Source organism: Python bivittatus, unplaced genomic scaffold (genome assembly GCF_059951505.1).
Source record: "Python bivittatus isolate LINGU-HERP-01145 unplaced genomic scaffold, Pbiv_v1 ctg000020_np1212, whole genome shotgun sequence".
Taxonomy (NCBI): Eukaryota; Metazoa; Chordata; class Lepidosauria; order Squamata; family Pythonidae; genus Python; species Python bivittatus.
Window position 1 is genome coordinate 36117200 of NW_028277030.1, and position 23944 is coordinate 36141143.

At 41.7% G+C, this 23944-nt stretch overlaps 1 protein-coding gene across 2 annotated transcripts in view; it reads right to left on the reverse strand.

Moving 5' to 3' along the window:
• The window catches only part of ELOVL5 (ELOVL fatty acid elongase 5), a 57953-nt gene extending 34188 nt beyond the window's left edge, over positions 1–23765 (reverse strand). Inside the window, exon 1 of one of the 2 annotated variants that reach the window (XM_007436204.4) lies at positions 23622–23765. The gene's annotated coding sequence lies outside the window, so the exon portion shown is untranslated. Of the gene's footprint in view, positions 1–23598 lie in introns of both variants that reach the window. The other variant, XM_088137053.1, reaches the window with a different exon arrangement.
• Positions 23766–23944: the final 179 nt, after the last annotated feature.

Below are 23944 nucleotides of genomic sequence, written 5' to 3' on the forward strand. Positions count from 1 at the left end.
GATGCTGTAGTTGTAGATTTCCTGAATTAAATCAGGGATCTTTAATCTTTGGGCTTCTAAATAAAACAGTTCAACCTTTGAAGAATTCCCATCCCTAGGATTCTATAACCTCTCTCAATTTCAAAAACATTAACTAACTGCTAGTCCATTTCCAAGCCCTCTTTGTAAGTACTGGTACTTCTCTTGAAATCCATTTACAATTTAGGAATATGAATGATCGTGTTTCCCAGCCAATGGACCGGGTCATTTCCAGTTGCTCCAAGTTCAGATACTAGAAATATGATCTCCAGGTAGAAATTATTTTACTTCTCTTTGTTTAAATTTCCTTTCTAGAATGTGTTGCAGCAAATATCATTTTTAGCATTAACCTACACCAGTGGAGGGCAACTGCTTTGGATCCTAGTGATGAAATTCCTCTGGTTAGTACACAGATAGAGACATTCAATCCCAATACTGTAGGCTACACTGGGAAGTTAAAAAAAAAATCCAAGAAGGCAGTAATGGTAAACCAGCTCCATATGTTGCCAGAGAAAATTGCATGGAGCTATGTAGTTGTAGTGTCATGTAGTTACAGTGACTATGTAGTAGTCACGAGGAATCCAGCTTGATTCAAGAGAATTGTCGTATTTTGATATACAAATAATCTGAGCCCCCTGGGTCAGGGTCCATGCCACCCCAGAAAGTTCTTGATTGACATCCCCCCAAACCTCCAAAAGGTTTGTTCAGTGTGAAGGAGAACCTTCTTAAATACCTGACTGGATCATAGTAACAATACGTAATTCTAACTAAATGTAAGGAAAGATTCTATTTAGTTTCCTGATCCTATTCACATCTTGTTGGGAATGTAACTCCTGGTTGCCAATGATACACTGTATTCCAGGATTAGCATACTGTGTGAACCTCACCAACTGGGGCTGCAAACAACTGCTTAGAGTTTTATATATGCCCAGTCAATTACAGCTTATTCAGCAACACAAGGGTAAACAAAAAGTTCTTGTTGCACACATTGTGGAAGCTCATGGTTAGTTTAACTATGCTTTACTAAATAAACTACAATTGGTTGGATTCATGCAACATGTTAAGCCATAATTGGCGAGACTGAGTAGCTTTGGGTTTTGGGGCCTACTGGTTCTAGGACTATACCATCTTTGGTGCTGGGTGGGGTTGGACTGCCCCTGACAGACTCAGTGTGCAATCTGGGGGTCCTCCTAGACTCATGACTCCTACTTAAAGGTTCTACTCACTCATGCCCTAGTCACCTCCAGATTGGACTACTCTAATACGCTGTACATGGAGCTGTCCTTGAAGAGTATGCAGAAGCTTCAACTGGTGCAGAATTCAGCAGCACAAGCAGCCATGTGTGCCCCTGGAACAGCACATATCACACCTCTGCTCCATAAGCTGCACTGGTTGTCAGTTTGTTTCCGGGTCCAATTCAAGGTGCTGTTTTTGACCTTTAAAGCCCTTCATGGCATGGGACCGGGCTATCTGAGGGACTGCCTCTCCCTGATTACATCAGCCTGTCCCATTAGATCCAGCAGAGAGGGCATGCTGCTGGTACCATCTGCAAGAGACATACATTTGATGGGTCCCAGGAGGCAGGCCTTCTCAGCTGTGGTGCCCACCTTATGAAACATTTTCCCCTCCCAAACTCAGGTTAGCTCCAACCCTGTTAATGTTCAGGTAGTTCCTAAAGACCTGATTGTGTCACCAGGCTTGGGGGTCTCAGGGAACTGGTGACATTTTAAGGTGGCTCCCCTATTGTGGTTGATACATTTACTTTCTCCATTTGTGGTTTGTATACTCTAATTTTTATAATATTTTAATTTTTAATAATGATTGTCTATATTTTTATAATGATTGTTTTTATAATGACTATTTTATATATTGTTTTATTTGATTGTTGTACGCCACCCAGAGTCACTTCTTGTGAGATGGGTGACTATATAAATTTGATAAAATAAATAATAAATCCAACAAACTACATTATGGCTTAGTGAAATGCTTGATGCCAGGCACACACTCGCAATGCGAACTTCAAATGAAAAGGAACTTCTACCAGAAGGGTAAGCAGTTGTTCCACAGTTGGCTTGTAATGCTAGTCAATAATTGTTGTTCCACAATTGGCTTGTAAGGCCAATCAGATCTACATCTATTTTGCCTTTTAACCTTTGCTTTCATAATATTTTCATAAACTTGAAAGACAAGGAAGTGCAAGCCAGCTAGAATGGTTTATGCCTCGTAAGTCCTATCCACTCAGCCAAACCATTTCAATCACACTACTTCCCAGTTCTATCTACCCCAAGTTCTTTAGATCAGTCAATGGAAGTCCTTCTTATTAACCTCAGCTAGTAAACAGATCAAATACACTGTTCAGAATTACACTGTCTCTGAACATCAGGTACCTAGAACAAAATAAAGAAATCTTCTGCCCATAACTTTCAAGTTAATAAATTACTGTAACATGACTGTCAAAGTGGGTTCTCTTAGCCATAGACTACTAGATTACCGAGAAAACTACACATCAATACAATCAGGGACTGACCACCATGAATATCCCCCAAAAATTCCCTTTCTGAGAACTGCCACCTCTTTACCTTTCATTTGTTACTGTGAGGGCTGAAGTTGGCATGGGCAGAAGTAAAGAGACTGCTAGATACACAGTCGTGTATCTATGTGAAATTGCTCTAAACATCCACATATGAGAAATGAACAGCAAAAGGTCTGTTAGCATGCAAAGCAAGGAGATGCAGGGTTTAAATCCTGGAACTAACGGATAATTATGGTTAGATTCATGCAGTAGCTGGTCTTCATCAACAAAAGAACATTTTTCCTATCTGCAATAAAAGCAACTTACCTTGCCCTTGAATCTTCTGTTGCTCAGGATCTGAGTATGTTTACATTCCTAAGATAAATATGTTGCCAATTGCCCAGGAAGCCCTGATAGCTACCACACAATTATTTGAACTGGTTCTTTGCCCCCTCCAAGACCTGAAGTAATGCTGCAAACTCTACTTTATTCAATGTATAAATGTAATATTATAGCCACAAACCATGGCAAAGATCACTCATATAGATGGCATGTAACTTACTTTTTAAATATTAGTTCTTTAGACAGTTATGTACATCTGACATTAGCTTCCAGATATTACAACTCAATTGAACTGGTGGCACATTTCTGAATACAGGATACTTCTGGGACAGACATCAAGAGAAGAGGGTTAACTTTGTCTTCTGCTGATCAATTTTCCAGCGGCATTTGCTCAATCATTTTAAACAAAGTGCTAGTTTAAACAGAGCCTGGTTTTTATCTGGTGTTATTCTTTTATCCTTTTATGAAAGTGTAGGCAACCTTCTGATAGTCAGAAAGTCCACTTAAAAGGTTTCTAGGGGACAACATTGCATACTTGAGGACTGGGACTTTAAAGAGGTTTTGTGAGGAGAGAGGGTGTTGAGGGAGCTGGATTTTTAAAAAATTGTGTTAAACCTTTTCTTTAGGATTACATGGTCTTTTTGTTTCTAGTGCACTGTATTTTTATTCTTTCACCACCCAGAAAGATGGACAGCTATGCAAGCAAGCAGTGCTACCAATTTTTGGAAATTACACTGCAGAAATTTGGTGATGTGTCTAGAGGCAGATCCTAGAACAGAGAATGCCCACTTTTGCACTAATGTATTAGCTGAGATTAAGGTAGTTTAGCTCAGTGTCTGAAGGGCACCAGACCGACCAAAGCCATTCCAATACAATAGCCAATCTTTTAAAAACTATTCCCATGACCATACATACAGAAGACGCTGCTTCCACTGATTTCCACAATTATCCCAAATACATCATTGAAATATTTTTGAATCTCATTTTAAGAAAACAGTGAAATGGGAATATGGGAAAGAAAGAAAGAAAGAAAGAAAGAAAGAAAGAAAGAAAGAAAGAAAGAAAGAAAGAAAGAAAGAAAGAAAGAAAGAAAGATCCTAGGACAATTATTATCCTTGTAGAGAAAAGATCCATAACAAAAACACTCCCAAAGAAAGAAAATAATCCATGTTTTCATCCAAACCACACCTCTCCTAAGTGAACACTTAGGAAAACTAAAAACCTGGAAAAATGTACAACCTCCCATATTTTTTGCATGCGTGCACATGCATGCGTGCACACATACACAGATACAGGGTATACCAAAAGTCAGCTTCCATAGACAATTATATAAATTACAACAACAGAACAGCAATAATAATAATAATAATAATAATAATAATAATAATAATTTATTAAATATGTTTATTGAATTTATATGCCACCTGACTCCCAGCAACTCTGGGCTGTTAAATGCTCAACTTGTTTGCCATTTTCTTCTAAATACTTCCTTATTGGTTTGACACAGGACCTTTGAACTTTCTTAAGTACAGTAACACTTTCTCTGGAAAAAAATAAAATAAAACATAGAGCCTGACCTTTGGTATATTCTGAGTGTGTGTGTGTTTGCATATATGAATCTTTAACTATTAACATGTAAAAGCCTACCCATACATTTACTATTGTATACACAGTTCTGTGCAAAAGTTTTAGGCAGGTGTGAAAAAATGCTGTAAAGAATGCTTTCAAAAATATATATTGTAATTATTTATGTTTATCAATTTACAAAATGCAAAGTGAGCGAACAGAAGAAAAATCTAAATCAAATCAATATTTGGTGTGACTACCCTTTGGCTTCAAACCAGCATTAATTCTTACACTTGCACACTTTGTACACTTGCACAAAGTCAGGGATCTTTTAGGATTAGAGTCAGGTGTATGATTAACCATTATAACAAGCAGGTGCTAATGATCATCAATTTCATATGTAGGTTGAAACACAGTCATTAACTGAAACAGAAACAGCTGTGTAGGAGGCTTAAACTGGGTGAGGAACAGCCAAACTCTGCTACTAAGATGAGGTTGTGGAAGACAGTTTCATGTCACAGGTCATACACCATGGCAAGACTGAGCACAGCAACAAGACACAAGGTAGTTATACTGCATCAGCAAGGTCTCTCCCAGGCAAAAATTTCAAAGCAGACTAGGGTTTCAAGATGTACTGTTCAAGCTCTTTTGAAGAAGCACAAAGAAATGGGCAATGATGAGGACCGTAGATGCAGTGGTCGGCCAAGGAAACTTAATGCAGCAGATGAAAGAAACATCATGCTTACTTCCTTTCAACATTGAAGATGCCCAGCAGTGCTATCAGCACAGAACTGGCAGAAACCAGTGGGACCCAGGTACACCCATCTACTGTCCGGAGAAGTCTGGCCAGAACTGGTCTTCATGGAAGAATTGCGGCCAAAAAGCCATACCTCTGATGTGGAAACAAGGCTAAGCGACTCAACTATGCACAAAAACATAGGAACTGGGGTGCAGAAAAATGGCAGCAGGTGCTCTGGACCAATGAGTCAAAATTGGAAATATTTGGTTGTAGTAGGAGGCAGTTTGTTCACCGAAGGACTGGAGAGTGGTACAATAATGAGTGTCTGCAGGCAAGAGTGAAGCACGGTGGAGGTTCCTTGCAAGTTTGGGGCTGCATTTCTGCAAACGGAGTTGGAGATTTGGTCAGGATCATTGGTGTCCTCAATGCTGAGAAATACAGGCAGATACTTATCCATCATGCCATACCATCAGGGAGACATGTGATTGGCCTCAAATTTATTCTGCAGCACGACAATGACCCCAAACATACAGCCAATGTCATTAAGAACTATCTTCAGTGTCAAGAAGAACAAGGAGTCCTGGAAGTGATGGTTAGGCCCCCACAGAGCCCTGATCTCAACATCATGGAGTCTGTCTGGGATTACATGAAGAGACAGAAGGATTTGAGGCAGCCTACATCCACAGGAGATCTGTGGTTAGTTCTCCAAGATGGTTGGAACAACCTACCTGCCGAGTTTCTTCAAAAACTGTGTGCAAGTGTACCTAGAAGAATTGATGCTGTTTTGAAGGCAAAGGGTGGTCACACCAAATATTGATTTGATTTGGAATTCTCTTCTGTTCACTCATTTTGCATTTTGTAAATTGATAAACATAAACAATTACAATATATATATTTGAAAGCATTCTCACTTTACAGCATTTTTTCACACCTGTCTAAAACTTTTGCACAGTACTGTAAGAGCACAATAGGAATGTACACTGTCGCCCTTAACAACTGAATGTACACTGTCATGTCTTCATACTTTTAGGACAGAATTAGAAAGCTACTCGCTCTTTTCTAGTGAACTGCTATTTGTATTCTTCTGCAATCTCTGATCTAGTTTGGAGCTTTGAGAAGCAAAATACTCTGCATCAGCTTTTCTTCTGACCATCCCTCCCTCTTGTGGTCAGTTATTCAATTGGCCCACCCCAGGCAGCTGATGGACCCACTAAGTTTCCAGAGAGAGCTTGGGTTATTCCTGAGGATCTGGTGCATGGTTCAACTGAGATCTTCATCATGCTTTGGATCGGATTGTTTTTGTGCAGACTCTCTGTGATCTTGAATCCCATATAGCTCCCTGGTTTATGGAGGAGCTCCAGGAGATGACAGAACACAGAGATTCTTAGAGCACCACTGGAGAAAGACGAAGAAGGAAGCTGACCAGGCATAATTAAGAGCTTTTATTAGGACTTATCTTCTGGCAGTAACAGTGATTGCAACTCTTGCTGCATCCATAGGTAGCCAGCTAGTGGCCCTATTTTGGGTGACCAAGGCCTCCTGGGTAAGGGGGGTTGGGTGAACCCTTGCCTGGTTGCTGTGAGGATTATTCTAGGCATCTGTTGGAGAAAGTTGATCAACTTGGTTTGGAATTAGACCCATCCCCCGCCTCCAGTGGAAATGACTGAGGCATGTCCTAGTTTGGTTATCTAGGAGGAGCTTGAACCAGTTAATCCTGAGGAAGTAGACAGGGTCTTTACTGTTGTGGGCTCTGCCACCTATAGTCTGGATCCATGACCCTCCTTAGAGAAAAGGTCGAACCTTAGGCTACTGTTACGTGGGGTGGCTCAGTGCCTGGGTCTCTCTCTCCTCCTATTTAACATTTATATGAAGCTGCTGGGTGAGGTCATTCGGCACCATTGGGTTCAGTATGCTGATGATACCCAATTATACATCTCTACCCCCTCCTGGACAAGAGATACTGTTCAGGTGCTTGCTCAGTACCTGGAGACTGTAAGGGCCTGGATGGGGAGAATCTGTGACTCAAGCCTAGCAAGATGAAGTGGTTGTGGGCTTTTGGTCCCATGGAGTCTGGAGATTTGATGAGGTAACATTCCCCTGGACAGAATTGGTGCACAATTTGGGAGTCCTCCTGGACTCGCAGCTCCTGCTGAAAGAACAGGTGGCAACTATGGCCAGGGGGGCATTTACACAATTTTATCTTGTGCATCCACTGCACCCATTCTTGGACCAGAAGGCCTTGCTCACAGTCATTCATGCCTTAGTCACCTCCCAACTGGATTACTGCAATGCACTCTACATGGGGCTGCCCTTGAAGATCATCCAGAAGCTGCAACTGGTCCAGAATGCAGTGGCATGCACAGTTCTGGGCATCTTGCAGTTTGCCTGAGTTACACCGCTGTTGTGTAAGCTGTGCTGGCTCCCAGTTGCTTTCCGGGTGCAATTCAAGGGGCTGCTTACCACCTTTAAAACCCTACATGGCACAGGGCCAGGCTATTTGTGGGACCACCTCTCCCTAAGGGTATCTGCCTGTCCCACTAGGTCAAATAAGGTGGGCACACTCCAGGTCCCCTCACATAAATGATGAATCTGATTAAGGCACACCTTTTCTGTAGCTGCCCTAGCCCTTTGGAATAGCCTCTCACCTGAGATTCAAGGAGCCCCCACTCTTTTAATCTTCTGGAAGGCCAAGAAAACCTGGCTTTTCCCCCAAGCATTGCAGTAGGATGGGGTTGAGCCAGGAGGTTGATAGTTTGGTTGGTCTGCAACCTTCTGGGAAGCACTGTTCTGTTTTTACTGGTTGTTGTGAGCCGCGCCTAGGATCACCATGTGAGATAGGCAGCCATATACTTTTTTAAACAAACAAACAACGAAGAGACTTTTGTATTTCTCTCAAAGCCACAGTGAAACAGACCCAGCCTTCTACTGGCTGGGAAACTGGCAGCTTCATACCCTGCCTTGCTAGAGGTCATGAAGAAGGCAGGGAATAATATAAGGCTGCTGATGGGTACTACTAAAACCTGGTGAGTGTGTCTGCGTGACTGATTGAAACTTTGGGTGAGCAGACTAAATTCTAACCAGAATGCTCTGTACAAATATGAATATGAGAGCTCTGTAGATGGTTATGCCTGCCAAATGGCACACTTCAATCTTTGGCCAATTTACATACATATCAATGAGAGGAAGGCAATTTTTAGAACCTGTGGGCCTGTGACAGAACACTCACAAAGCAGATGTCATGGGAGACTTCTCAAAATGTCTGCCAGAGAAGCATGACCAGTCCTGAGGCACCCATTTATCAAAAAGTGGACTTAATCATCTGGGATGCACTCCATCGTCCCAGTAAACCTTTTTTCCACTAAAACAAACCTCCAGCCAGTTCAACAACCATCTGCATTTCCACAGTAAATATGCTGTTAGAGGCTGGCATTTTCTTGCAGCCTGCCAGTTTCCTATTTTTTAAAATATATTTTAATTAAAAGCATCTTTTAACGAAGTCAGGGAGAACACGGACTCTGGCAAGCACCAAGAGAGATATGTGGTGCATACTATTGTGGTGCACCACAACTCCTACCCCTGTACAGATGCATGGATAAAATTTAGACTGGATAAATTCTGTACATTTTTCCATTTTTCCTGACCTCTTCCTCTCTACCTCCGTCCACTCCCACTCCCCTCTGGTCTCAAGTGGTTCTTGGGACTTGAGCAACATAAGGAAGGCGTGAAATCTAAAAAATTATTTAAAGGCTTCTAGCTCACAAAGCAACAATATGCCTCTATCCTTACAGTACAGGCTCCAGTGTAGCACTTTTGCATAAACTGTGCAGTCAGAACAAATCCCACTTGTACATCCCCAGTGATGCAATAGTGCCAAGTCTCTCTATTAGGCACTCAACAATATCCCTAGGATAAAACTATACGACACAGAAAAGGCCAATGTACGCTGCTTAGGAAGCCTAACAATGAGGTCTTTCTTTCCTATACCAAAACCAACGAAAATTAATTCTTGGTTTTTCAAACACGAGTCCAGTTTGATGTGAGGGTAGAGAAAGCAGTTAATTGACACAGATTGTAATTGATCAACACAAGGCTTATTACAGCGGCACATCTGTGCACTGTTCTTATTTATGTACTTTGTTGCTTCGTTATACTCCGTGACATTTAAAAGCTTACACAGATTAGCAGAAAATCCCAGGAATTTCATAACCCTAATACAGAGGAATGCTGCATTCAAGCGTTATACAAGAAGCATCATTAATTCCAACAAAACTTTATTACAAACAGAACATAAAACAAGTATGTACAGGGGAAGAAACTATTTTTGGTCTCTACGCGTATAGTTTAGAATGTGACCAATGTAATCCCATTTTATTTTTTAAAAACCGTCAGCTGCCTTAATGTGTACTCCAGATAAATTATTAAATTTAATACAGGTAGTCCTCATTTAACCAAAGTAATAGGGACCAGAATTTCCATTGCCAAGCGTGATGTCAGGTGACCGCATTGCTTAGCAGTGGCAATCCTGGCAGTCTCCGTCATCATCGTTATGCAAGGATCACAGGTCGTTAAGCAAGGACCTCCTCGCAACTTCCTGTTGGCTTCCCACATGCAAAATCAGTGGGGAAGATGACAGGAAGTTGCAACTCCCAGGTGGCTCACAAGCAAGGTGGCAGACAGGTAAGTGACTGCTGCCAGGTGGGAGAGAGTGTGTAGGTGGCTGGTGAGGTGTGAGTGTGGCCAGGCGTGGCTGCTGCCAGGCCGGGGAAGGTGCGTGAGTGGCCGGTGCAGCTAAGCATGGCAGGGCTGGGGTGGCTGCTGTCAGATGGAGAAGACTTACCAGAGTGACTTGCAACCTCCCCCCCAAATTCCCTATTGCCTTTGCTTGTGGGAAGGTGGCAGGGAAATGGCAAACACATGACTGCAGGACACTGCAGTTGTCATAAGTGTGATGCAGTTGTCAAGTGCCCAGATTGCAATCAGGTGATCGCCAGAGTCCTGGCATGGCCACTCATTCAGCACCACTGTAAATTCGAATGGTCGCTGAACAAGTGGTCATTAACTGAGGACTGCCTGTAATTAAATCCACTGTATGTACAAAAACATCAGAATGAAGACTTCAAAGAAGACACAAGAAGTTCTGGTTCCCAGAACAAGAAATGACTGTCATGTGAACTAAATGAGGCAGTAGCACTCTGGTGAAGAAGTATCAGGAGGTGTGAGAAAAGTGTCAAGCAGGCCTGGCCAAGCTCTGATGGACTGGTCAAGCTTTGTTGGAAAGTATAAAAATGTATTGGAACTGTAGTCCTTGGGATTTATCATGCAAAACAAGCTTTCTTTTAGCTTCCTACCTAATTCTTCTGGAACTCACACTTAAACTGTCCAGCTGGACTCTGACTTGGGAGGGTATGCCTAGGTGAGTGAATGAATTGTAAACCTCACCGAATTATTTTGTATCAGATGGCTGCACATTTTCCTGGGGAGGGATTGCTGGTGGGGGGAGTCATGAGGATATAAGATCTCAGTTGTGATAGGCAATAGGAGATATGGTGGGAGGGGGAGAGTGGGCCAGACTCAGGGAAGGCAGGTTTGATATCTTTGATCGCCCCCCTTCTGCCTCTCAATCCTCAGAAGGATCCAGGGTTCTAGACACCCAGGGGCTCTGGCTGCTATTAAATACCAGCCCATCTACTATAAGTCTCGTCCATGATCTGATCATGGATGAGAAAGCAGACCTCGCTTGTATTATCAAAACCTGGATGAGGGACGAGGGAGTTCTTCTCTTGGAAGTTGGCCCACAGGGGTTCCAGATTTGGCACTGGTGGAGCTGTTGTCATCTACAAGATTCTGTTTTCATTAAGAGATGCTATACTGCAGATAACCAGAATTGTTTATGTGGCTGGGCAGAGAGCTGGGTTTACTAGTTGGGTTTACAGAGACCAGTTGGGTTTACTAGTTGTGTATCATTTCTCTTGCTGCAAGTGGCATCTCTATTCAACCAGGTTGCTGAAATATGAGTTTTCCTGACTAGTAATGTTGAGGCATTTACCCCTCCTTCCCTTGGCAAGGGGACTGGAGTAGACCAGGAATTCATGACCACTATAATCCTAACCCAATATATTGAGGGTCCAACACACATAAGAGGTCACACACCAGATCTGGTTTTTGTCTTAGGATCAATACAAAGTGATTTGAAAGCGGGGGCACTGAACTTCCCCCCTGTCATAGACACTCACTCTCTGATTGCTAGAGTTTTATGTAGTGATCCCCATCTACAGTGAGGAAGGATATATTAGATTGGTCAACCCCAGGCGCCTGATGGATCCTGCAAGTTTCCAGAGGGCTCTTGAGCAATTTCCCAAGGATCTGGTGGGATGCCGATATTCTGGTTGCCCACTGGAATAAGGGTCATCCAGGGCTCTGGACCAGATTTCACTGGAGTGGCTCTCCCTACTCACAGATCCTCTGCAGGCTATTGATTTAGTGAGGATCTGAGAGAGATGAAGTGGTAAAAGAAACGTCTAGAGCGCCATTAGATGACCTGTCCTAAGTCTGACCGGAACCTGGTGCCAGCTAATTTTGAAGCCTACACAGTGGCAATTTGAGAAGGAAGGAAGGAAGTCACTGCCCTTATCGCCACCTATTGGCACCTAGTTGCTATCAATTACCACCTAGTGGCCCTTTTTAAGGCAACTTGTTCTTTTTCAGAGGATGATCACCAAGACCATCTGAAATGAATAATTCTTGTAGCATTTGGCAGACAAAACTAGTCAGGTTCAAGAGGAATTGGATTCCATCCTGACAGTGCCAATAAGGATGACTGGGATCTTGTCTTGTGATGTGATCTGGGATCATTTTGAGTGTGTGAGTCCAAAGGAACTGAATAGGGCCCTGAATGTGACCACTTCTCAGATTCCTTCCCCTCGTGGCTGGCTAAGGCCTCCCATGGTCACAGGTTAGATCAGAGCAGTAGTCAATTCTGAAGGAAACTGTAATGTGCCCCTGCTCAAGAAGTCTTGGACAATTTCAGACCTGTCTCCAACCTTCCTTTTCTAGGAAAGGTCATGGAGGAAATGGTGGCCATACAACTACAAAGGACCCTAAGGAAGCTGATTATTTCAACTCCTGGCACTCAGGGTTCAGGCCAGGATACAGCATGAAACAGCACTGGTTACATTTGTGGATGTTTAGAGACTGTATCGAGGGAGTGTAACCCTCTGTTCCTCCTTGATCTCTCAGCAGCTTTAAAACTGTCAACCAGGGTATCCTTCTGAACTATCTCCAAGTGACTGGTGTGGGGGGGGGTCACTGTTCTATGGTGGTTACTACTACTTCCTGAAGGGGTGGTTCCAGCTGGTGATGATGAGAGAGATTTACCTGCAGACCTCTACTCTGTGAAGTGCCTCTCTCCTTTTTGAACATCTGCATAAAAGTCACCCATTGACAAATTATCAATGTGTTGATAATACTCCAATATATGTCTCATCCCAGGAACCAAAGAGGTGATGGCAGGTGTGACTAAGAAGACTTTTGCAGTTACATCTTGTGCACTACTGGTGACTGGGAAGCTGTGCTCATCCCCTAGTCACCTTTCGTTTGGACTACTGTAATGTGTTCTACATGGGGCTACTCTTGAACATTTGGAAACTGCAGGTGGTACAGAATATGGCTGCCCAAGCAATAATTGATGTGTCATGATATGCTGTCAGACCTTCGAGGTAGACTAGGCTAAGAAACCAATGCCATGTAGGTCAGTACTACTTTTATTGTAACAGCTATAGTAACAGAATCTTGCAGAATCTCCCTCCTTTTATCTTCTTGTGAACTAGGGAGGAGCCTGTCTGAGATATTTTCTCAAGTTACTTTCTTGACCTGGGCTCAAGCCCGTTTTATCTGACCGTTGCCTTGGTAGCAGCTCTTCCTCCTGCCCTTCAAGGCCATTCCCTGCTACATAAATTCAGAAGACCCCAATGTTTTGGGAGCTGCACTGGTTACCACTCAGCTTCCAGGTGCAATTTAAGGCGTTGGTTGTCACCTTTAAGGCCCTATATATCTCCTGGTCATCTGAGGAACCACTTTCTCCTTTATTCATCTGCCTGTCCACCAGACTAAACAGAGTCAAATCCCTCCAAGTCCTATGCTTATGGAATTATCAATCTGTATGGGGCCTCTAAATCAGGCATTTTCAATTGCTGACCCACTCTTTAGAACTCCCTCATGGCAGGGATTTGGCCAACACTTTAGGAAAACAATAAAGACCCACTTGTTTTGTCTTGCACAGGAGAAGGGCATGCTGAATTGAAAGTGGGGTTCATGGATACATGGTGTTTGTATTTTAGAGGTTTACTGTATCTGTTTTATCTTTTTATTTTTATACGTATTTGGGATTGGGGAATTATTTTATACATTGACATATGTTGGCATACAAACAAAGTGATTGACTAAATTAATAAATAAACTGCATTTGTTTCTAAGTGTCTGAGCCTGTGAACAAAAAAGAACAAATCGTGCTGGAGGTATTTTCTGGTCCTCAGTGAGAACATCTATGGTAATGGGGGACTGAGAAAATCTTTGCATAAGCTAGGAACAAGTTTTTCTGAAGAAGAATCAAGACAGTTTATAGATTTATTGAACTTGTAGGCCCCCCTATTCCAGATGACCCTGGACAGTTTTATAAAATTAAAGCAATAATAAATACAAACATGACTCTTGCAATAAAAACTGCATCCATTCAGGGAGCAACCCCTGTCCAAATTCCTCACAACTTCCAGAACTTAACCATCCATCTAATCCAAAACCAGGTTCTTAAAGAATGCTTGGAGATGGGCAACATTTCTTCATGAGCAAGTCCTGTCGCCCTAACCTTCCAGGCCACCAAGAAACAAGTTGAATAGAGATGACCTTGTAGACACTGTTTACTGAAAGAAGGGAGAGGCAACCGGCTCCCTTTTAACGTTTTAGATTTCAACAGCATGAGGTATAACTTGCTTTTGATTCTCCTTGAAAGAACAGGCTTTTTCTGGAGTGCCCCTTAATCCTCCCTCAACTATCCCTGAGGTTATGGTGAGGAGCATCTTTTCATAGATGTGGCATTAATTATGAAATTCCTGAGCCAGCTGGATTTGGTGATACCTTGGTTTCTTCCTGTCTTGAAAATTGCAACATGCAGTCTATAAGGATAGCCTCCAAAGTGCCCAAAAGAAAATGTAGCAGCTAAACTGTTAACCAATGCATGGTATAGAGATCACACGGATGTCTCTACTGAAAGATTGGCATTCACTATTGCTTATAGGACAATTTAAGGTATCTGTATTGACCTTTAAGCGTTTTCCAAACTGTGAGGTCCACCTCCCTTGGGTGCAGCCAGAGTCCAGAGGAGGTGTGAAGAACCTTTTAGTTACATTGTTACAATATATCCACTTTTTCCAAAATTTCATTGCATTGTATTCTTTGTTCACTTGTGTTCATTTTGGTGTTTGGATTTTTAGGGGAGATATGTACATTATCTATAATAATTATAGTATTATTAGGGGACACGGTGGCGCAGCGGCTTAATGACGCTGAAAGTTGCTGGCCAGAAATGGTCGACGCTTCAGCGGTTTGAGTCCAGCCTTCGCGTTAACAGGGTGAGCTCCTGTTTCCGCCCCAGTTCCTGCCAACCCAACAGTTCGAAAACTCACGTGAGTAGATAAATGGGTACTCTCACTCCGGTGGGAGGAAAAATGCTGGCGGCGCCTTGCAAAAAAGGAGTCAGGAGCAGTTGCCGGTAAGCGCGAAAAACCGTGCGCGCCCGAAAAGGGCGTGAAGCAATGGAAACCCCGCCTCCTGCACTCACCAGCTGGGCTCTGCTCTAGGAAGGAGGCTCTGGCAAACCACTTCCGAAACAATTGCCTTGAAAACTGCAAGGACTCATCCAAGCAGTCAATGCAGAGTCGGTAACGACTGAGCGCAGGAAAAAAAAAAAAGTACATTAAGATTACTCTATAGGGAGGTGTGATGGCAAAAAGTTTAGAAACCCCTGCCCTAAATGGTCCTGGGAATAGCTGCATGATCCTGGGAAAAGACACAGCAGCGTTAAGGAGCTGTACAGCAAATGGATGCTATTTGTGACCCCACATGCTCTGAGGCACCTTTTTGAAATTGAATCTGAAGTGCTGTATAGCTTAGTTACGATTGGTGTAGGAATAACTCAATTCTCTGCAACTAATTTATTCAACAGCAACACTGTTACGTACTATAATTTTCAGAGGTGCAGATAATTTTTTTTTTAAGTAATATATTAAAAGTTTTAATTACAAAATTTTTTAAAAATTAAATTTAAATGATAATGTAAACTAAAAAGAAAAGAAAAAAATAGAGAAAAAGGTGCAAGAAAACAAAAGAAGAAAAAATAGAAAAAACAACAAACCCCAAGAAAGTGACTTCTCACCCTCATCACAAGTATAAACAATTTCACTATCTCTTTACCTCCCCTTAGTTAGTAGATATAAAATACTTCATCCCATAACTCAACTCTTAACAATAGGCAAATCCAGTAACATTTTCTCCAATCCAGGTGTCTGAAAAAAGTCCACAGAGCCCTAAAATAACATTAATTGACAAATGTAAAACTCATCTTCCCATATCTCTACTCTTAACTGTAAGCAAATCTACATTTAGAAGGCATAAAGTAGTCCCAGTATCCTAGTATAAACAAAAGACTAAAATTTAACATGACGAAGAGGGACAATTTCTCCTTTAAAGAGAACAGGCTCACAATTTCTCTTACTTTAAGTGAAAGGATAATTAGATACAAAGCCAATTTAAATGCAGTCAGCTTAGGATACATAAAGGGAAAAAGGCTTAAACACCATGGTAACTGCAAGCAAATCCAATACACAACATTTTTCCAGTCCAGATGTCAGCAAGTCCAAAAAGAATCACTGAAAATAACAACATATCCCATTTTAACCCTGATCAAATAAACCAATTTTGTGTTCCTTCCTTTTGTGTAAAACAATTTTGCTCTTTAATCCATTCAGATGATTATTGATCCTTGTCTCAAGTTTCTTCAAAACTTTAAAAAGCCTCTTCTGTAAGTCCAGCAAGAAGAAACTATTTCAATTATTCTCTGGGATTGGCATTTTTAGTTCCCTCCTAATTTTTAAAGTCTCATCCAATTTTTTTTGGGGGGGGGTATGTCTAATAACAAATTCTTGTTCATGTTTTCAGATAAATTTTGTTGCAGATCTTCTTCTGTAACAGCTTCTTCAGGGAACAGAGTGTTCCTAAGAACATTCAACATAGCTGATATTAGTGATTCAAGGTGCTGATGCAATTCCTCAAAAATGTCTCTGAACACCATTATGAGTTGCTTATCTTGTTATGTCTCCAATATCAAAAATAATTTTTCTTTCCCACGAAAATGCACTTATTCTTTAAAATTAATTTCGAAGTCTTAATACTCAAAATCCAATATTCCAATGTTTTCTGAGCCCTTAATCCATTTAAAACTTTCTGCATCCAAAACCGTGTCTTGCTTTTTGCTGTTTATTTTGATTCTTATAAAGAAATAGTTTCATTTTCTTATATTTAGGATTGAAGGCACTCACCCAGTGTTTCCAGCCTTGTCATTTTGAAGGTGTCTAACTTCCTTAAAGAAGTGAATAGGTAATTTCCAAAAAGTGATTAGCAAAGGAAGTGTAAACTTAGTGTCCTTTGGAAGGCTCCAACTGCGGCTGGAGCAAATATGGCAAATTCCCTCAGCTCCCAGTTCTTCCACACTTTGAAGACCACTACCCGGCGGTCTCCTCGTGAGAAACAACTGTATGGAGCACAGCTTGGGCAATCTTCTATCCTCTGTCCAGAGAGGTTGAAGGAGCCAATCTACTCTTCAGCTCCCTGGTCTTAGCTGCAATTGTTGGCTCCGCCTTACATGGAGCTGTCTTCAGTCTGCCATTCTTCCCCGGAAGTCAGAGATGCAGATGTATTACTGAATTGCAGCAAAACAACAAGGAGTCCTGTGACACCTACTGAGTAGCCAAATTATAGCTACAGTGAAGACAGTGCATGCTGTTTTTTAAAAGGGAAGGGTAGACATAGCAAATACAATACTCACATCACAGAGCCACAATTAAGAAGTAAAAACTTACAACTTAATGTTAAAACAAAGAGAAAATGTGAAGACAAGAAGATTATGAAAGTCAGCTTTGTAAGCTACCTGGTAGTTTTTCTGTACGTAAGAGATAAGAGCAACCTTGACATGCTATCATGGAATGGTCGAACATACCCTTTCCTGCAGCTTTAAAACCAGTGGGAAATTGGAAATTGTACATGATAGCTTCAAAACAGAAAACAAACTCCTACTGGTAACACAGGCTGTCACAAGGAGGTGAAATTCCAGCTAAAGAACGGTTTAGAGCAAGAAAATGTGTGATCTGAATACTTAGTTATCAGACAATATTTAAAAAAGAAGTCTTACATTTAAACATGATTCACATATCAACTAAGCAGGTGCTGAATGACACTTTCCAGAAGCGGCCAATATTTCAAGTTTCTGCTTTTTGTAAAGTTCTTATTCTAAAATCCCAGAGGTCAGTAAATGCCATCTAAGAATGTCACAGGTCCTATCCTGCTGGGCTCAACATTAAGCTATGGTTAGTTTAATCATAATCTATGTAAATCAGAGTTTGCTAGTTCAATAATAAACCATGCTTTACAAACACAACATACTAAACCAATACCAAACCAATGACATTACAGCTTAGGTTAAAAGTTAAGAATTTAGTATTGCTGGCAAGATTACAGGAGTGCACTTTCTCAAACTTTGAGAGAACCGAAAACCTGGCTTGTATAACACACCATGACATGGTTTGGTTTAACCATGATTTCTTGAATATGCTACAATTCAGCACATGATACTTAGCCAGGCACACACTGTACACGCCCCAAAACCATGGCTTAAAAATCACAATGGCTAAGTTCATACAACATGCTACACTAAAGCAAAAAAATTGAAGATATTATACTTTAGCATGATATGCAAAACTATTGTGTAAAGAAAGAGTTATCACCCCCAAGCCTTACAACTGGTAAAGATAATTTTCTTCTTTCAATAATACCAGCTTGAGGATTCATAATTACTTGAACATTCCCCAGAATAAAGTTTGCTCAGCACGTATTGCTTGTCCTCTTATGCATCAAACATTACTTCCTCAGAATTCCAAGGCTCTCTACATGACTATTCTATATTCCAACATTTTACTCTTGGCTCAAATTCTCTTTGAAAAAATGTGACAAGTCATCTGCTTGGACAATGTCTTTTCTATTTGAATTGCATGGTTTCTCCTCTCCTCCACCCAGACCTAAAACCTGTCCCTAATTCCCAAGTTTGCGCATTTCAGTATAGTTGCCAGGAGGCAGTATAAGGCCTGCACAGAACTGTAATTGTCATGCACTAATAAGTCCTTGCTCCACCAAGAGCTCTCTTAAAGACCCTTAAAAACATAAACCCATTCTGAAACCCAATTCAGAATGTCCTGAAGGGCGAAGTCTCTTTGTCTATTACACATCCTACCATTGGAAAGGGAGAAACAGCTATTTTCTGAAATATAGAAAGCAAATGGCGAATCACATTTTTACTATTATGGAGAAAGAACCATCTGGATGTTCTGCTTCTGGTATCAAAATGTCTGGGAAATCCTGGCATGAAAAGGTAGCGAAGAGAAGCCTGCTTTTTCAAAATTACTTCATGCAAGATTTTATAGCATTTACAGTTCCTAATGCCAGTTAAGTCTTTCACTTTTCTTTCTCCCTCCTATTTCCTCCTTTCATGTGTCACTTCTGCTTTCACCCCCCATAGGATCCTTCTCACCTCAGAATTATGAAGCACAAATCTGAATCAAATGTAGATTTTCAAAAGTACTCACATATGGCTCTCAATTCTTGTCAAGTCAATAATGTTATTTATATTATTTTATAATATTTATATTAATTTCATTTAATTTATATTATTATTTATACCCAATAAAGCAATTTATACCCAACAAAAGAATTTAGGATATCTGGGCCGCTGCTATTGGAAGCTCTGGATAAGCTTAGGTGCTAAAATGATCACATTTTAAATTCCAACACTCCCTATTCCTTGGCAGAAATTCAAAGGCTTAAAGTGACTTTGATTTGTATAGAAAGGGTACAGTTCATCCCTCAGCTGAGTTTTAGCAATTCTCCTCTTCCTTGGGGTCCTCACATCCTACCAACCCTGTTCTAAATTTTATGCGATGTCAGTGTAAGGGTGAAGGGAATCACTGAAAAGTCTCCCCATTCTGACTCTTTCCATTGATGGAAGAAAACTACCCAGATTCTTTCTATCAAATTCAGGTAGGCCAGAATATTAATTTGTATTTCAAATGCCTCATCTCGTTTTTTTATTCTGTGTGAATTACAGGAAGACAGCAGACCTCTTTAAAAAAGTTCTGCTGAGATTCATATGGAAAGAAAACATATAACAAGTAAGTATTAGTTCATCACACAGTACCCTAAAGTAGATCCTTAGTGCCCAAACAGAATAAAGAATAACAACTAAAGTTGCACCAATTTAAATTGAATGCAACAAGTTAAATTATCTATATGATCTATACACCATAAAGATTTCTTCCAACAAATTATAGTACTTATATCCAATGTTGTTATTTATTTAGCCTACATGATAAGTACACCATTAACAGGGTAATTCTTTCTAATAAGCATTAAAAAACTACCAGCAGCTAAGTATTTTGCATCATATACCACTTTATTAATCATTCTTGTTCCAAACACATATTCAGGAAAATGCAGCCAGATCTATTTCTAACTGAGGCATTATGCACCTGCAAAGTAAGAGAAGCTGGCAATTAACTGGGGTAAAAACACCATTTCCCTCTGAACTTCTATGAACTGTTTATGTAAATAGTAGTTACCTTGGGATTATAACTTTTATCCTCAATAGCTAAAATACTCCAAATACATATCTTAAAGTTTGCTACCAACCAGGAAGTGTGTTGAGATAGGAAACGGAAAAGCAGAGGTGGCTGCAAGACAACCCTTGCCTTCCCGTCTGAGAATGCCAGGCAGAAACGTAACAAATTCCTTTGATAAAGAAACCACTGTGGCTCCCTTAAGCCGCATGTTACAGAATCATCTGGATCCTGAAAGAAGCCAATAAGTAGGTCAGAAGTATACAAATTTTCTTGAGCTGAAGGCCACATCATGCTGGGAACTGCACTATAAAAGAGGGTGTGGCTACATAAAATGCTTTCAATGGAGACAAAGATGTAATTGATTAAATATTAATATTGTTGCAATTAATTGTTTTAACTACTATTTTTCATGTATCCATAACCTCAAAAATAACCCTCTCCCTTTGGTGTAGAGACCATGGAAATGGCCTTGAAGAAATATTCAAAGGCATGAGCCCTGGGAAAGGAAGTTGTATTAGGAAGAGAGTCAGGCTGGTTCCTCCCTGACTCAATGGGGGCATAAGAGGGAGGGGAGGAAAGACACAACCAGACTTGCAAGATTCTATGGCAATAGCCTATCTCAATAAAGGTTTGTCCTAGTCTTCTTATGGAGCCTGTTTCTTGATCTGGACAACTTTGAAGGGTTGACATTTATACATGAATTGATTACCAGGTTAAAAATAAATGAATGTGAGCAAAATAAGTAACAAGTGCACAAAGCAAACACACACGCATACAAGAACGATAGAATGAGGCAGAGGATGTTGGTGTGTTACTGGTGGTCAAGAGTATCTGGGCAGATGGGTTCTGCGTCAGAATCTCTGGTGAGTGCACATGGTCCCCAGGTTACAGGTTGCATACTTTTGAGATAAGGTGAGAGCCATCATCCTTGTGCCATCAAAATATGTTACTGGCATTTTCCAACCACAGGTAAAATGTGGGAGTCATCCATGCATAACATCATGACTCCTGGGTGTCTTTATAACTGCCAGGGACAAGACTCTAGAATGTCTACTGTTATCACCATTTTGTCTCATCATTACACCAGTTCTTATGCTTTTTATTTATTTACCTACATAAGTGCAGAAGTAACCACTACATGAAATGCTGTTATTCTGGTGTTCATGGTGTAACCAGGACCCTAAGATTAGCTCTCAGGTCTATATTATCTTACTGGTCTCTTCTTTCATTGCAACAAACATTCCACAATCAGCAGATTTTACTCAGAAAAGTCAGGACAGATCTTATATCATGAGACCAACCTTTCTTGCTGACTAAGCAATGGTGTTACCTTTCAAATCTACATAACTGTGCTTCATGCGGTGCAGAACTTTTTGCACTGCAAGAGGCCAGGTGGAATTAAGTTCTGAAGATAGATGAAAGGTAGAAATCTCTAACAAGAACAACTTAATATTTAATAAGTGGCACTACCCTTATAGTACTTTAATAAGTATGGTACTACCCAATATACCCTTGTGCAGTATATTTCTGTAATATCAAAGAAAGTAATTAAGATATTTTATAAACCAACATCTAATCATGATCCCTCAATTAAACATAAAACCTTAAGACGCAGTCACTAATTTGATGATATATCTGCACTAACACAAGTTCCAAGATAGGAAGGTATTTATACAACAATTCTGCCAACTGGAAAATAATTAAGTTGCTGTTACTTCAAAAATTTCCTTGTTTCCTCCAACACATGATCAGTTAAGCAGAACTGAATAGTAGTCCTTCAAAACACAGAAATTCACCCTTGGGGAAGGGACAGATTTGCTGTCCAATGCAGTCTAATGAGATTACCCTCCTTGACGCAGTCAAGAGTTCTTTTTTGCTGAAAGCAGGGATGATATTTGCCTTCATCTTCACCACAGAGCACTGACTGCTGATACTTCAAGTTTGTATTTGTATTTCCATAGCCACATCTTACGGAATACAACTGTACCTTTCGCATTTTCTGATTGATGGGTGATTGCAATCTGAGCTAAGAATAATTAACAAGTTTTACAAGGGTGTTGCTCAAAGAACATTGCTTCCTGGATGCCTCAACAAAAACGGAACATGAGGCATTATCCAGTTGGTAACTATACAGTAAAGTAGATGAATGATACTTTTTTGAGTTTAAAAAAGCAACCATATGCATGTTTACTTAAATGCAATTCCCTGTCATTCACTGGGGCATACACCCAGGAAAATGTGGATAGTATTGCAGTCTAAATGTGTTAGTTGACTAGGGATATTTGCCAGAGTCAAGGAAGATTATGCATGTATATAAATCCTGGAAGAGTTTGCTCAGTGAATTGCAGAAGGAGCAGAGTGATTGAATGGCTGCAGACAATTGTTAAGATCATACAAACTTATAGGACTACATTCCTATACTGAATACTATAGGCCATCATCAATGTTTGGACTGGGATCTAGAGCAGAAAGCCACATTCAATCATCTTTTAATTGCAAACCCCAGTTCAGTTCTAACTAGAGTAAGACTTTGTTATAGAAGAGTCCCATCACTGCAGTCGCTGCCAATCCAAGACACCTCCTTAAAACCACACCAAAGTGCATATTCATCACTGAGAGGAGCATCCAGTTTTAATACGGAGTTGCTTCAAATGAACTGACATATGCATTCACATATGTACTGTCAGTCATTTTCTAATGCAAAACAGGCAACCTGGTGCCCTCCAGATGTTTTGGGTTTCGACTCCCATCAGCCCTAGCCAGAATGCTCAGCGGCAAAGGGTTCTGGGAATTGTGGTTCCAAAGCATTAGACTGCCTTTCCCTGCTAGAGTGCAACCAGCTCGTGTGTAAAGGGCCAGCCAGTATGATCTCCTCCAGCAGCGGCAGAGATTTGCAGAGCACCGCGCTGCAGCACTTGTTGCAATTCTCTGCGCTTCTGCTGGGGAAAACAAGCAGCGACTGGTTCGCAGCCTTTCTTTTAAAACTCGCGATAGGCCGCCTCACCTCTTCGCCTTTTCCATTTAACGCCCAGAGCCATAACGGTAAAGCAAAAGAAGGGCGGATGCACGTGTAGCCCGTCCGGAAAGGCCTTTTGGGGGAGGAAGAACCGAGCCAACAGACAAAAGGGGCTCCCTCCCATTTGCACAAACGCTGCCCGAACGCTGCTTTTTCCATCCCCGCCCCGGCCGGCGCCTCTCGGAGTAGCCCTCGATGTCTGTCAGCGGGTTTCAGCCAACCACCGGCCGCTGCTCCCGATGCCAGGATGGGGGGAAACCGGGCGCTCTCGAGGAGGCGACAGTGCCTACCTTCTGATACTCTGCCCGCCGAGGGTCGTGCTCTAAACTAGCCGGCGCTGCGCCCCAGATTGAGAAGTGCGCGCCCTGGCTCCCTCCCCGGCATTTTTCTGCCCTACGAGGAAGATCCGAATCCGGGAGCATCCGCCCTGGGAATCAACAGCTGTGCGCCCACCCCACCCAGCTGTCCCCACCTCGGAGGCAAGAGAGGGCCCACCTGGCCTGGATCCTGCGCGAAAGACTTGTCCGGACCCGCGCGTCGCCTTCCTCGCGCCCTCAGCAGCCGCGGGCAATTTAAGGGAGCGAGCGAGCGATGGATCCCGGCGGCAAAGAAGGTGGAGAGAGAGCGGCGGCCGCTCAGTCACGCTGCAGAGGCGGGCGGGGAAGGACGAAGGGGCGGGTCCAAACTGCGGGCTCAAGCACCGCTCGAGGAGAGAAGAAGGGGAAGGCGAGAAGAGCGCGGTCTCCAGCTAAATTGTGGGCTGACTGTGACGTAGCAAGGCTGGCTGGAGGCAAATGGGAAGGGATCTAGGAAGGGGG